Below are 12,613 nucleotides of genomic sequence, written 5' to 3'. Positions count from 1 at the left end.
GATTTAGGACTTCAGATTTGGAGTCCTCCAGACCTAGGGTCATATCTGTGGCCCTCGATTATCATGTGTAAATTCTTGGGCAAATTCCTAAATTTGCTGGGTTTAAGTTTCCTAATCTGTAAAATGTGGCTTGCAATGGTAACGTCCTTGTACCACTGTTGAAAGGATTCAATAAAGTAATGAATGTCAAGGACCCAGCATAATTCCTTGCCTCACACTGCTCAATTAATGATAATAATATCTTCATATAATACAGTTTTTAAAAATATTTGTTTATTTATTTGGCTGCACTGGGTCTTACTTGCGGCACACTGGATCTAGTTTCCTAACCAGGGATCGAACCCAGGCCCCCAGCACTGGGAGCGAGGAGTCTTAACTACTGGACCACCAGGGAAATCCCAATACAGTTTATTTTTGCAGAGAATCACTTTTCAGATAATTTCAGTAAACTTAACCCTCCAAGTTGTCTAAAAGCCAGTTGAACCTCAGCACTCACCAGTTCTGATCACAAAGTAGCTGAAGGCATTGGCCTTGCAGTTCTCACTGTATGGTGTCTGTGGACTGCACATCCCACTTTCTGATTTGTTGTGTGCATCAAACCTTGTGTCAGATATCACCATCTGTATACATTCCATTGGGAGAATTGTGGGGATTTTTTTTTCCCTAGATACCTGTGTATGTATGGCACTGTCCTTGGTACTGTGCAAGGACACAGTATTAAGTTATGTGGGGCATAACTTAATACTGGCACAATTTTACAAATGGAGAAAGTTAAAGAAGTTAAATGATTGTCCAAGGTCACACAGCTGGTAGGTGGCAGAGTTAGTGTTCAAACCAAAGGCTGTTTATTCCAGCCCTGCACAACTTAACTTGATTGTGCATCTGAAAACAGTCAGTTTCATAGACATACACGTTATGGAGAGATAGCTTTCCGGAAAGATGTTTACCCAAATGTTAACTGGGATTATGATATTTTGGAAGTAGGATTTCAAATGAAATTTGGTTTCTTCCTTGTACTTCTGAAATACTTCTAAATGCTTTTTCCAATGAGTATATGTCTACTTTTACAAAATAGGAAATTTTAACTGACTAGTTCATAGTGAGATTTCATGTCATTTCAGGTGATCTACAAGAACACAAAAAGCTATTCACTCATTTGAGGCTGGTTTTCAGCCTTACTGACTATCAAGCTGGACAGATAACTATTGTTCGTGCAAATAGAATTCTGTTTTTAGAAAGGGTGACTCATTATGAAGCTGCATGATTTGTCTGTCCCCACAGTCTGAAAATAAATGTGGAAGGACAATGGAAAGAAGCCACAATGCAACACTTGTTTTGGCTTTAAACTTTGAAAGCTCTCTTGGTTGACATTAACAGTAGTTTCGTTTCCTTTTTTAAGTTGACAGAGGTTGCTTTGTAATTAACTTATATACCCAAAGGTCTCTAGGGCCCCCAAACTGTGGGCTCTGTGAAAGCAGCTGGTGAAAATATGTCTCTTTTTTTTCTTTCTGACAGTAAAGTCTCTCTGTGAGATGTCTCCAGTGCTCTCCTTCCAAGAAACTGCCCATTTCCAAATTTAGCCTACTGGGGAGCAGCGAAAAGAGAATGGGATTCAGAGTCAGAAGACCCAGGTATGAGTCTTGGCTTTATCACTAATTAGTTGTGCCTTTGGTCATATGTTATAATGTCTCTGCACATCAAATTCTTCATTATTTATTTATTCATTTAACAAATATTTATTGAATTCATGTTATGTGCCAATTATTTTTCTACGTGCTGGGGATATAATGCTGATAAAAAAAATCAATATAGTTCATGATCTCTTACAGTCTCCATACTAGTGAGATAGGAAAGACTTGGTCAAATATTCACAATGAGGAACATAAATCTGCAAAGTATAATAAATTTTCCAAAGAGAACATTCCTATAATGGTACTTGTGGGAGGGGAAGAGTTTGAGGAAGAGTTCTCTGAGAAGGTGATGCTTAGCTGAGATTGCAAGAAAATGAAAACCAACTAGGTAGAAGGGTTGGGGGAGAGAGAAAGGGAGTAGGATAGGAAAGAGTTTTCTCCACAGAGGTAAAAGGCATGCAAATGCCCTGTGGGAGGAGGGAGTGTGGCTTATTGAAGAAACTGTGTATAGCTGAGAGCTCAGTGCAGGTACAAGAGTGATACAGGTAAGGATGGACAGGTAAGGAGGTGAGGAAGGGACAGTGGTGCTCTTCAAATGTTCACTTACTCACGTGTTGCATACCCCTCCTCCCTTTCGGTGGGGTGAGCTGTATGAATGATGTCACATTTGTGCTGAGGGATTAAAGTCCATGCAAAATTACCTCATTCCTCTTCCCATCCTGTGATGAATGAGGACAACTTGTATTGACATGCCAAAGCCTCCAAAGCTAAACGGCCCGGATGTAACTCACTGTCTGGAGGACAAGTGTTCTGGAGGGACGAATAATTTTTTGGCAGACTTTGAGTAAATAAAAAATAATAATTTGCTATGTTAGGCCACTGACATTTTGGGTTTTTTTTTTTTTTTTTACTGTAGCACAACATAGCCTAACCTGACTATTACAGATGGTCTCTGGCTACTTGGGGCCTTACAGATCAAATGAATAATTTGGATCACTTTTCTGAGACCAATGGGAAAGTACTGAATTATATTAAAAAGAGCAGAAATTCTTAGGTATTTTTCTTTGAGAAAAATCATTCCATAATAACTACTTGAAGGAATGATGAGGAAAGTGAGGTTAAGAGAGTTCTGATAACTATAAACTAAGAATCATAGCTGCTGTTATTCTAGCAGAAATATTGAAGAGTCCAAATAAGAAAAATTCAATCCGGAAACTGCAAAATGTGAACCATCAAACAAATATTCTGGGTTTTTGTCTTGAATCTATTGTCTGTGCTGCTGCTTTCCCTTAGCCCTAGAAGCCAGCATCTTTGATCAATTGCTGTTCTTGTGTGGTTGTAATCCACATACTGAAAAGTAATTCTGTGTAATTGGTTAGGCTGTTCTGCCCTGCCGTCAATAGCAATTTGGTATTTATGGATTTGAGAGTGGAACATTGCTTAATGGGAAAGTCCTCGAATGTTTCAGAATCAAGTTTTCAATCTCCACCTTTGTTGAGATGCCAATATGTGTTACTTTAACTGAATCGGAAATAAGATATTCCCATTTCTTTGTCTTTTGCTAATCGGTGAAAGTTTGGATTGATAAATGCATTTGGAACCTGGCTGAGTAACGTAGTCAATTTTAGATAATCCGTTTTTTATAATATTTGTTTTGACGCTATTTCTACAGAGCAAATAACGAAGAATCTTGATTCTATGCTCTGTGACGTTAATAAAGACAGAGGGACATTTAATCAACAATGTACAGAAAATAGTACATATTATGTTTTAGATGCTCTGTTGGGGGGAATAGGCTGACTAGAAGCTGACTCAGCTCCAGTCCTCCCTGAGTTCACAGTCTAGTAAGGAGATTGTACAACTGTAGCTATCTTCTTTGGTCAAATTTGCTTTTATCAATGAGGGAAGGGTAACCTAACTTGTTACTGTTTATTAGCCACCTAATAGATAGTAGAGCTTCTACTAGGGCATTTTCAATCATTAAATAATTTAAATTTTAATACTTCTCATGGAATTTTTATAATAACACAAATTTTCCTCTATGTGCTAGACAATGTGTTAAGAGTTTTTTATACATTATTTCAGTGACTCCTTACTACAGCCCTGGGAAAAAGGAGTTATTAACCAGAGGCATGCCTTGATGACCTCAATTATATGTGATATGCATCCCATCTCCATGCTCTTTTTCTGCTACCATGCATAGCATCCCTTTAGGATTATCTCCTCCAAAGTAACTAGTTAAGATGACTCTTAGACTTGTATCTAAAACTGTATTCAACAGAATGCTGCATAGCAGAATGTTATTGGTGTTTTGGAAAATAAGCTTCCATAAGTGTACCCAGAAGAAGTTTGGGTACAAGGTACAAAGTTACAAATATCTTTTTACGACATCCCTTTATAGAGATTCTGTTTGTTTTGCATACTTACAAAAGAGGACACGGTATGCAGCATTTTCTAAAGTTATCTGATTGAAGTTATTTGTTTCATGGGGCATCTCATAGATACTGTTTTCTTCAGAACACACATTAGTATGTGCTGCCCAGCGCACTCTTCTGTCTCCTGAACTTGCTTCATGCGCACCATAAAACGATCAGAGGTCAGAACAGTACTGTCCATTGTAGTTGAGGAGAGGCCAGAAAATCCCTGAGGGGAGAGAAGAGCTCTTTTATTGTTTCCTCCTTGGCCCAGGGTAGTACCTGCGTGACATCTTCCATAGGTGTAAGGGTATTTTCAAACCATCTAAGACTTAACTACTCCCTTTATATCAACTAGGGACGCAGCAGCAGCAGAAACCATCTATAGCTGCTTAACACAGAAAACAAACGCACTGAAAGGAACTGAAAGGACATTAAAGAACTTAGGGAATTGCTGAGGAGGCTGAAGAATAAGGTTTGGGACTGTATGTCCTGGGTCAGTGCAGGTCTGAGGGAGCACTGTGGTCATGAAGCCCTGGTCCCTGAAGCTTGTCATACTGGTCCCCAAGCTCAGCACGCTCCACATTGCCAGCCACGCGGCTGTCACTGCTTCCTTGGGAAGCCAGTCCCCCGACATTTACCACTGGAACAGCAGAATCCCTCCTGGTTCATGTGGCTCTAGGGTCAGTTCATCCAGTTGGTGAGGTTAGCTCCTGTGCCTGATTCATGGCTGCAAAGGAGGCTTCACAAAATAACCGTGTACCATTTTCATCTTTCATAAGGTAGGAGACAGTTTTTGCCTTGCATCGCACACAGTTCAGAAAATAGACAGCTAAAATGAATGTGTTGACAAATTTATCATTTTCTATATAATTTTCCAAATTAAAATACACAGTTATGTTGTCATAGTGAACTGTACTTGACCTTGTAATTTTTATGCCCATTTTTGAGAGGTAACAGGTAAGGGCAGTACTTAGATCAAGATCTGGAGCATGATATGTACTCAGTAAACATTTGGTAAATGAGTATCCATAAAGTTCAAATACATACCCAGGGCCATATTGCAGTATCAGAGTTGGGATATAAATGTAAGTCTTTTTTCTAGTCTTTGTTTTTTTGATCTCCTCATATAAACACTATTATACTATTTATAAGTAGCATTTTTCTACTACTTACAGAAGAATTAAAGATGCCAGTGTGTTCTAGGCATGTGAAAAAATGCTAGAGTTCTCAGTTAGATATGAGCTTATATGGGTAGCATGATTTTTCTTCCAATTTTTATTACTAGCCCCAATTCAACAAGAATGAATGAATCATTTGTTTTATCACATGGTTTGCACAGTTAGTTTTCTGGATGCAGAGGATAGGAAGCAAAGAAACCCTTTGGATTCCATGATAATTAGCACAGAATATCATTTGTTGAACACTGTGTGCATAGTATTTGGCTTTTAGATTTAAAGAGTGGCCACGCTCTAGGAAAGGTAAGTGTTATCCTAGAGGAGTCACATTGGCATTCCTAACTTAAGCTACCTGAAAAATAAGCATAAGTTGGTTGCCCAGAAAGTTTTCTACATTTCAGATTTTAAAAATTTCCTCAAGTTCTTTCAAGTGGCCCTGATGGAAAGTAATCTATAATAAAGAAATTAAAAATAAAAAACAACTGTGGTATTCTGAATCATTCATCCATGAGGAAAAAATCAAGGCTCTAATTTTAAATGATGCAACAGAAAAAATGCCCATGTGGGAGACATAGTGCAGGTGATAAGGAACGGCTCCGGGACGGCTGGGAAGGCTGGTGGGGAAGGTGACTGGGGGGCCCCCGTCGTCCACGGCAGGCCCACCCTCCCTGAGCGTCCCAGACCCCGGCAGCAGCGCTGCCGCTCTGATGAAAGACAACACGGGAAACCCAAATCTTATCATCTCAGCCCACATTTAGTAAATAAAAACCACAGTAAGGAAACAGCTGGCTCTGTTTCTGAACTCAAAGCTCACTGAAACTCAGGAACACTCCCACTCAGGCTCTTGCTAGCACCTCACCAATATTCCTCTCCTGAAACCCTCTCCTGAGTCCCAGTGCTGGCATCTGTGAGTCACATCTGAGCACCAAAGACTTTCTAGGGAGAAAGAAATAACTGTTACCAAATTTGATCCAGAGTAATGATGTGGATGAATTAGTATCACTTCATTTACTCTCAATTTTCTTTCTTTCTTTTGCTTAACTCTGGATATTGAGTTTTATTTTCCTTGACAATTAAACTTTTAAAACATTTATATACTTTTTATGGAGTAGGAGCTGGGTTTTATGTGCATTATTTCATTTAATCCATATGATAGCAAAGCGGGTTAGGATTATTATCTTCACTACACAGGTAAGGAAACATGCCTGGTGAGTTATAGTGACATAATCTAGGTCACACAGCTAATCAACTCAGAAAGCAGAATTTGAATCCAGCTCCAGGTGCCTCAAAAGGGATTGAACCCAGGTCTGACTAATTTCAGACATCAATTTATACTGTCCCACTGTAATAATAATGACTATTTATTGAGTGATTCTCTCTCTCTATCTAATTTATTTATATATGTAACTACTGTTGATTGAGAAGTGAAGAATGGAAGGGAAAGATAAGGAAGGCTAATCACTAATATGTGTAATATGCTGTTTTCCTGCCTGGGAGGTCCTTCTCACATTCATTGCTGAGTAATTCCTGTTTACCCTTAATGACTCGAAGCTAGATATCACTAACCCTATTTTCAGTAGATGCCCCTTTTCTCTGTACTTCCATTTATTCCAGCACTTATCATAATTAATTGCCATTTAATATATATTAGTTTATAAACTCCTTAAACTATCAGCTTCTGGGGAATTATGACTGTATCTTACCCCCCCTTTCTCAGCAAGTGACAAAATACCCAGCCTCTTGAGTAGAGAACAAATTAACTGGTCACAAACTTGGTTATCACACACACAGGGATTCCAGGGTATGGGTCCCTCATTTTGAGGATGTATTTATACACTAGTTTGCCACATGAGAAATAGCAATCTCTGGACTGCTATATGAAAATGGCCTTTCGTATCCCAACCCCTCACCCCTGGCCTGCACCCCCAGACACAGTTATTTTAATTGAATTTTGAAGGTTTAAGTAAGTTCTAATACTCTTTACCATTCTATGATGATTGCAACCCAATATGCACATTTACAATACTTTCCTAGCCCATAAGTATTTGAGTCTGCTACTCCTGCTCCAGATATTCCTCCATTAACCTAACTATAAATTTGTGTATTATACACCTAATAGGTTAGCCCCTTTGGTTTAATGAGAATTTGGATTCAATCCCAGAATCAATCAGTTATTCCATGTCCTTGTGTTATTTTCCTAAACCATCAGTATTATAAATGCATGAATTTCCTCCATACCATTCCATCCTCAATAGTGAAAAATAATAGCAATGACAGAAGAAGCAAACATTAACTGAAAGTATCTGCCATATTGACAGTGATCTCCCCTCTTTAAAGCTGCCATTATACTGTTAGAAATTAACTGTCTCCTGAGTAAATATACCCAAGATTAGATTATCAAATCATATTACTTCTAATGATCAATATTCCTTAGAAATGGGCATGCTGCTTATATTTAATTAAATGAGTTTGACTATGTTTTCTCCGGCTTGCTTGTGTATTACTAATTAGTGATATTTTTCATGTTTCAAAACAATTAAATCAATGTGTTCTTTAGACCAAGGCTCAGGATTCTTGTTTTGTTGTTGTTGTTGCTGTTCAAGATCTCCAAAGTATGACTCATGTATAATGTCTTGAATTTTGAAGCATTGTCCAAAATAATCATTATGATTCATGTCATGTAACCAGTAAGGAATGATTATTTCTTCTTCCTCCCTATCTCCTAGAGAGGGCAGGCAGATAAAATGTATTACTTCTTTGAAAAACTCATGTATAATGGAATAGAATAGTACTGAGGCTGATGTTCACTTACAGCTATGCTTGGAATAATAACAGATCCTTCAAAAGTCCACATGTGAAGAAATTCTCATTGGACCCCATTTGTTGGGGAAGAGAGACATTGAAAAGATGAAAGAATTGCCCTGTGTTTCTTACTTTTCCTTAGTCATTCTGACTCATTGGTTTACATTTGGACTGGAAGTAGTACATAATATAATATATAAAAATTATATGGTGTATTAAGGCCTAAATAACAACTGGTGGGGGGAAGCATTTACCTAGGCATCTTCAAAGAGGATCATGATGATACAAAGACATTTTAAAACTAACTTTGGGAAATTATGGAATGATTTTAGGACAGTGATAATTGACATCATCACATACTTATTATGTGCCTACTGAGTATGAGTTACAGTGTTAACCACTCTAGGCCTCTCTTGGAATAAAATTGGCACTAACACCAGAAGTGCCCTTTCTGGCTTCAAGTGGTTTATAGTAGTTTACTTGTATATATATATTTTATATATTTTGTGTATTTCATTAAAATATTGGTTTTGTTTGTTTTCTAGTTACAAAAGTAATATGTCTTGCAGCACAAATTATTAGTAATTATAAGTGTAGCCCATTTTCATAAGTATACACTGTATTTTATTTATGTGATTCCCCTATTGTTTGATATTATGTTATCATTAATCTTTCCCTTTTGTAAGAATAAACAATGATGTGATGGACATCCACTGAAAGTAAAAGTGTTGAGTGAGAAACCAAGCATGTTATAAAAATTTTTGTACATATTGGCTAAAGTATATTCCAACATAGACTCTACCAATTTTAAATTTAATCTATCTTGAATTCACTTCGGTATTTTTTTTTTTGACACAAGGATCTTACTGTTTTTTAATAGTCAGAAAATTAACCTAGAACCATTAGCAAGTTCATCTTTCCCTTGGCAATCTGAAGTGTCACCTTTATACTAATTTAAATCTTATACTTACTTGAATCTAAATTTTCTATTTTGTTTCATTAATCAACCAGTCGATTCTTGTTGTAGGACCACATTGTTTTACTTATTACAGTTTCAAGACCAGTTAATATTGAATAAATTACTTCATACATTAAAATCACATTTTTAATTTCTTTCTTGGTCAGATTCTTATCCAGGTGATACAGGAGGTCAGAAGGGGTATGATAAGGACATTTTTAATTCACACCTGCTGTAACACCTTCCAAATATAGCAATCTCACTTCTTGTGAGAATGTCACCCAATACATTCTAAATGTATGCAGACTATTTTTCATAATATACAGAAATTTTAAGCCTTGGCAAAAAGCTTCCTTTAGTCTATTTCTTGAATATAATAAAAGTGAGAAGAATAGTAAAATCTTACGCAAGTTTTTATCCAACATCTTTTAATTTTGTTGGAAACACAAAGGCTGTGTGACACAGTAGGTGAGTGGGTAGCAGTTGAGTTTCAGCTTACCAACTTACTAGTGTGTAACTTTGGTTAAACTTCTTAACCTTGTGAGTCTCATTTCCCAGTAAAAGTGGGGATATGAATAGTTTTTAATCTCATATCATTTTTCCAACTAGGCACTCCAAAAAGGTAGATACTATTGTTACTATTACGTGCATTCGAATTCTCAAGTTGTCACAAATAAGAAAAATACAGGTTAGAGGAAGGCAGCTAGCTTTCTGAATATTTAGGATGGGTTTGATGGTGATAGACTCAGATTAGGAGAAAGTCAGAAAGCCATCAACAGAAAGAAAAATAAGGAAATAATTTGTTTTTCAAGCTTTATATATATTTTCTATTTTTAAAAAATCCATTGTATAAAGCACTCCACAAGAATGCAGTTTTAAGGTTGTGTGTGTTTCTGACTGTGTGTTCTAACAGAAAAAAAAAATACTTATAGTGGTTTGATGGGGTGAAAAAAGAACATAATGCTTAAGTGTGGAGAGTGACTATGCCTGAAGTTTAAAGAACATGGAGCAGACTTTTCTGACACATTTAAGATATGTCGTATTTTGACCTAAACCTTTACATTCAGAATCCTTTGTGCAGCTTTTCCAATAATGCGTGTATTATGGATGGAAGGAAGGAAGGAAAAGGAAAGAAGGAAGGAAGAAAGAAAGAAAAAGAAAGAAGAAGCAAGGAAGGAAGAAAGAAAAAGAAAGAAAGAAAGGAAAGGAGGGAGGGAGGACAAGGAAAGGAGTGTTTGTGTGTTTATCTGCCCTGGTGAGTCAGGCTGGCCAGGGTTCCAGCGCAGGCCTCAGCTCCTGGTGCAGGCTGCTGTATTGACGGGAGCTGAGACTTGGCCACTGCCCTACTTTGTCAAGGAGACTTCAAATCACAGTCCCCTGAGCCTTTCGAGAGTGGAGAAAGCAGCTGAGCAGCATGCTCTGCTTGGGGTGTGAAAAATAAACCCTTGGCCAAAGGCACAGGCTGCAAACTCACAACCAGCCCCACCCCCAGCTCTGCGGAGCTGCTGTCAGCTCTGATTAGCTCTTCTGACCCTGAGATTCCTGGGCTCTAAAAATCGCTCCGTCCCCTCAGTCCCCCCCGCTCCTCCTACAGCTGGCTCCCTTTCCTGTGCGATGGCTGATCAGACCGCCACCCAATCAGCTACCCCTTTTACCTAGACCCCTGACTGACCTTGTTCTGTCTTTGCCTTTCCCATTCTTCTGATCCTCGGGCAGTTGAATCTCCTACCCCTGCTGTCTGATCCCACCGCTTGTCTAATCAGCTGGTCAGACTGTTTGATTAGCTACTCCTTCCTCTCGCCCTGCCAGCTCTTCCTGCTGCGAGCAGCTGTGCACAGGGCCTGCGAGTAACTCACTGTCAGTTCCTTCTGACCCTCCATTAGTGCTGCTGGCTGACCAACTTAATATATTTCTCAGCAACTCTGATCTACTGCTGTCTCCCTCTGCCGTAGTCCTCTGATGAGCCGCCTGACATCTTCCCTCTCTGTCACCTATGTGATTTCTCTTGCGGTTAATTGAACCGTCTGGTGTCCTGTGGCAGGTGCTTTTTCATTAGCCCTTCGAGGCTAGGGTTACCTGGGTGGCTACCTATGGCAAGTAGTAACACTTGAGTGCAGGCAGAGTTCAAGCACCCATGTCACAGCTTCCCCCAGACCCCAACAGCTGGTGTTGCTGTTTGACTCCTTATATCTAGTGGGCTACATCAGCAGTTCCATCATTCTTCATGGGACAACCTGACTTTTAGGATTTTGCGACTAATTTTTGAGGTGTTTCCTGGGCATCATCTTCTTCCTCATTTTCCCTCTGAGTAATGCTTACTTTATTATAGTCACAGCTCCTGACTGGGAATCTATGAGGATTATTTGAGTAAGAGGGGTGATACGATCTGCTTTACATGCCGAAACCATTTTTTCGCTGGATGAAGAACTGTGGAAGCAGGGAAACTAGTTAGAAGGCTATTATATTGTTCCTAAAAATGAAGGTGGCTTGGATTAGAGGGGAGCTGTAAAAGTGATGAGAGATGGTCAGATTTGGGATATATTTTGAAAGTGGAGACCGTAGAACTTACTGCTGGATTACGTGTGGTTGTGAAAAAAAGAGGAATCTAGAAAGTGTTTACTAAGTGAATAAATTGAATGAAAATTTGCTGGAGGGACCTTTTCAAGGTTTAGCACAAGTACTTTGCACAGAGCACAGTGTCTGGCACATATTAAATTTCCAGTAAGTGGTAGGAATTATTTTTATTTTTATTATTATCAGTACTCTACAAGCACGTTTTAAACCCTAAATAGGTGAATGTATCAGGTAGTATTCTTGGTTCTATAATAAATATAAATTTCAAAAAGACAACTTCCCTCATAATGGTTTGTCCATAGGTGATTAGTAGCTCTCCCTTGCTTTTGTCTATGTTTCTTTCTTAATAATTTACATTTTAGCAAACTTACCTCATATGTCTTATCTGTTCCACTGTTGATCTTCATTTTACCCTAGACTTGTTTCTGAATTCACCATCTTCCTTATTTCTGCTCTATTCATTCACTTTTATTCTTTATGGAAGCTTGAGTCCATATGGAGTCCTCTTCTGCTACATTTTATATTCTTTCAACCAATTTGATATATCAGTTATGTTACATTAATTTTATAAAATATCATAAATCTGTTGAAAAGAATAAAGTGGATTAATGTGGACTAACAACAGTGATTTTCCAAGTTAAAAAAAAAGAGCAAGTTATAGCAGCGTAAATTTGAATAATATGTTACAAAATAAAAGAATACTTCTTTATTTTATGAGAGATATAACTCTCATATCTAAAACAGTAGGCTAGATTACACTTTGCAAGTCAACAAACTAAAGATCTCAATAGACTAAAACAAGAATTTAGTTCTCCCTCATGCCTTAAGTCCACCAAAGAGTAGAAGGGAACTCTACTTAATGCTGTCTTCACTACAGGACCGAGAACCTTGGGGCCTGGGGTTAATGGAAGTGTTCACTTTTAAACTATATACTTTTCTTCCATATGACATTTAACAAGGGATACACACAATATTCAGGAACTACTTTGTAAATTAAAAAAAAATACTTTTCCGAGAATTGAGCAAGGATAAAAAATAAAAGTTATATGAAAAGGC

General features: G+C 38.0%; 1 long non-coding RNA gene across 1 annotated transcript in view; it reads left to right on the top strand.

Moving 5' to 3' along the window:
- The first annotated feature begins 1,577 nt into the window (after nucleotides 1-1,577).
- Nucleotides 1,578-12,613, top strand: part of LOC132363903 (uncharacterized) — a 273,048-nt gene continuing 262,012 nt past the window's right edge. Inside the window, exon 1 of the long non-coding RNA XR_009502672.1 lies at nucleotides 1,578-1,631. This is a non-coding gene — a long non-coding RNA (uncharacterized LOC132363903). The remainder of the gene's footprint in view (nucleotides 1,632-12,613) is intronic.

This window comes from Balaenoptera ricei, chromosome 3 (genome assembly GCF_028023285.1).
Source record: "Balaenoptera ricei isolate mBalRic1 chromosome 3, mBalRic1.hap2, whole genome shotgun sequence".
In the NCBI taxonomy this organism is placed as follows: domain Eukaryota; kingdom Metazoa; phylum Chordata; class Mammalia; order Artiodactyla; family Balaenopteridae; genus Balaenoptera; species Balaenoptera ricei.
This window is presented reverse-complemented; position numbering and strand designations above follow the sequence as displayed.